The sequence below is a fragment of the Meriones unguiculatus genome, chromosome 2, assembly GCF_030254825.1.
Source record: "Meriones unguiculatus strain TT.TT164.6M chromosome 2, Bangor_MerUng_6.1, whole genome shotgun sequence".
NCBI lineage: Eukaryota > Metazoa > Chordata > Mammalia > Rodentia > Muridae > Meriones > Meriones unguiculatus.
In genome coordinates, this window is record NC_083350.1 from 131,843,662 (window position 1) to 131,846,703 (window position 3,042).

Here is a 3,042-nt window from a genome sequence, read left to right on the forward strand (position 1 = left end):
AGCACTGAGGAGATAGAGACAAGGCATTGTTATCATCAAAGCAAGTTTGAGGCCAGCCTGGACTATGTGAGAGCTTGTGTCAAGAGTTCTAGTTATCCTCCCCTCCTCTTCATGCTTGGCTCACAGAATGTCTTCAGTGCTCTTGGATTTCCCAGTGTCAGTCATTATTCTGAAAGACTTAATTCCAAATGCCAGGATTCCCAACTCTGAAATCTTCCTATGACTAAAATTCTGAAAGGTTGCAATCATCAGAGCTGAAATCCCCCAAACCACAATTCCTGCCTCCTGGTCCTTGCTACTTTCTCCAAACTACGCTCTCTCAACATTCCTCAGCAATTATATTTTCATTGGGAAACCTCTTTGCATTCTGAATAAAATTACCTCTAATCCGTCAGAACATAAGACACTTATTTGTACACTGGGTGGGTAGACCTTCAGGCTTCAGTGACCAGAGCTGTACAGAGAGCCTTTTTAATAATTTTTTTTTAGAATTTGTACTGCACAAGAGAATAGGACATTCTGTGTGTAAATTGGACATTTAGCATTGTTTTGAAAATATATTTATAATTACATATGAAGCAAAATGCATGTAATATGTATGGGTTTATTTTTAATTATCTATTTCTTAAGTAAACATTTCACTAAGGTTTCAAAAAAAATAAAGTCTCACAGCTTCACAAAGAAAATAAAAGAGAGCAGGATGTCGGTTTTCGGGTTGTAACATTTGTGTTGTAGATCAGCCAGGAGCGAATTAAAAAATGGGTGATGTTGAGAAAGGCAAGAAATTTTTTTTTCAGCCATGTGCCTGGAGCCACACTGTGGAAAAGGGAGGCAGGCATAGACTATCCATGATTTTTTTGAGGGAAATACAGGTTAGGCCGCTGGATTTTCTTACACAGATGCCAAAGAAAACAAAGATATCTTCACCTGGGTAAAGGATACCCTGATGGAGAATCCCCAAAAGTACCCACCCCTGGAACAAAAATGATCCTCTCTGGAATTAAGAAGAAGGGAGAAAGGGCAGACTTAATAGCCTATCTTAAAAAAGCTATGAATGACTAATTGCACTGCCTTATTTATTACAAAACAAATGTCTCTTGGCTTTTAATGTGTACCATAGTTAAATCTAAACAGCAAAATTCAGATCATGAATGGCTAACAGTGCTTTTGTTGTACAGTCCCGATGTAAGTAAATTTGACTTGTAGTAAAGTGTATATGATCTTTTAAAAAAATAACAACCAGCTGAATGCATACAAGAAAAGGAGTAGATAAAATATGATAAAATCAGATGATATAATTCACATGAAAAATAAAGTCAGACAAACTCAAATAGAAAATACATAAATAGTTTTGTGAACATTGTACTTCTTCATGACACAAACATTGTTTTAAATTTTTAAAATGCACTCTATCATATTATCTTAGCTTTATGCCCCCCCATTAATGTATTTATATTCCCTTTGTTTTTGTTAACCCATTGAAGCAGCTCTCAGCTAATTATCACACCTAAATGGCCCACAGATGCTGTCTTCTCACAGAGAGAAGAATACGGTTATATTTTGTGATATGGCTATATTATCTTCAATGAAGACAGTTTTATTATATTAAAACTGCCCCTGCTTTATGTAACAAAACAACCTCCAAATTGATAAAACAGCTGCACAAGTAATAAATAACACATAGAAAAGTAGGTCACTTGGCATTAATTCATAGGGAAAATGCTTCAGCAGAGGTCTTAGAGGTGCAATTAGTGTTAGTCATTTCTTTCCTGTTGGAAGGAGTTGTGATTGATTTCCTCCCTTGCTGCCTGGACGCTTGTGTCAGTGAACACTGAAACAGCAAACGAAAGAGGTACTTCAGCAGTTCTGAGAGAGGCAGCCAGGTGAAGGTCTGGGGTTAATGGCAGCTAAGTGTCTGTATCCCCTCACAAGGATGGGCCAATGCGGCATGCACCCCAGTTCCCCACCTAGAGCAGGAGATCTGCCACCTACCCTCCCCCTTCCCCTCACCACATCTCCATATAGAAAACCAGGAGGTACAGCCTGCCCGTGACACTCCCAAGTCTATGGCTGGCGTTTGTAAGTCTCAGAACAACTGCTACTGTGAGCTCCATCAGGACCCTTCTCTAGGAAGCTGCCTGTGGCCTTGAACAAGTGATCCTGGGGATTTGTGATAGAGGTGGGAAAGTATTTTTTCTATGTGGGGGAAACTGATGTGTGAGTCAGTGTATATAAGATAGAGGTTGTAAATTCACAGTTCCATAATATATTTTCTTATGTCAGACATTTTGCTCATTATTATTATTCTTCAATACTTAAAAATCAGAAAATCTGTAGGCAGTCGTTTTGTTCAGACGATAGTGTCCTTTGCCTTACAGAAGCTTTTCAGTTTCATTAGGTCCCATTTATTGATTGTTGCTCTTAGAGCCTGTGCTGTTGGTGCTGTGGTCTGTTCAGGAAGTTGTCTCCTGTGCCAATGAGCTCAAGACTCTTCCCCACTTTTTCTTCTAACAGGTTTAGTGTGTCTGGGCACAGGGGTCTTTTCTGAGACTGATACTCCAACCAAGGACCACTCATGGAGATAACCTAGAACCCCTGTACAGATGTAGCCCATGGAAGTTCGGTATCCAAGTGGGTTCCCTAGTAATGGGTACAGGACTGTCTATGACATGAACTGATTGGCCTGTTCTTTGATCACCTCCCCCTGATGGGGGAGCAGCCTTACCAGGCCACAGAGGAAGACAATGCAGCCACTCCTGATGAGACCTGATAGACTAGGATCAGAAGGAAGAGAAGGAGGACCTCCCCTATCAGTGGACTTGGGGAGGGACATGGATGGAGAAGGGGAAGGAAATGGGATTGGGAGGGGAGGAGGGAGGGAGCTACAGGGGGATACAAAGTGAATAAAGTGTAATTAATAAAAATTAAAGTAAAAAAATCAGAAAATCTCACATAGAGATGGTTCAAGTTTCCTGGATTTTCCTCACAATCAGGGAATCTGTCAAAGGGCCTGATACTCTCCTGACAACTGAGCAGCAATAG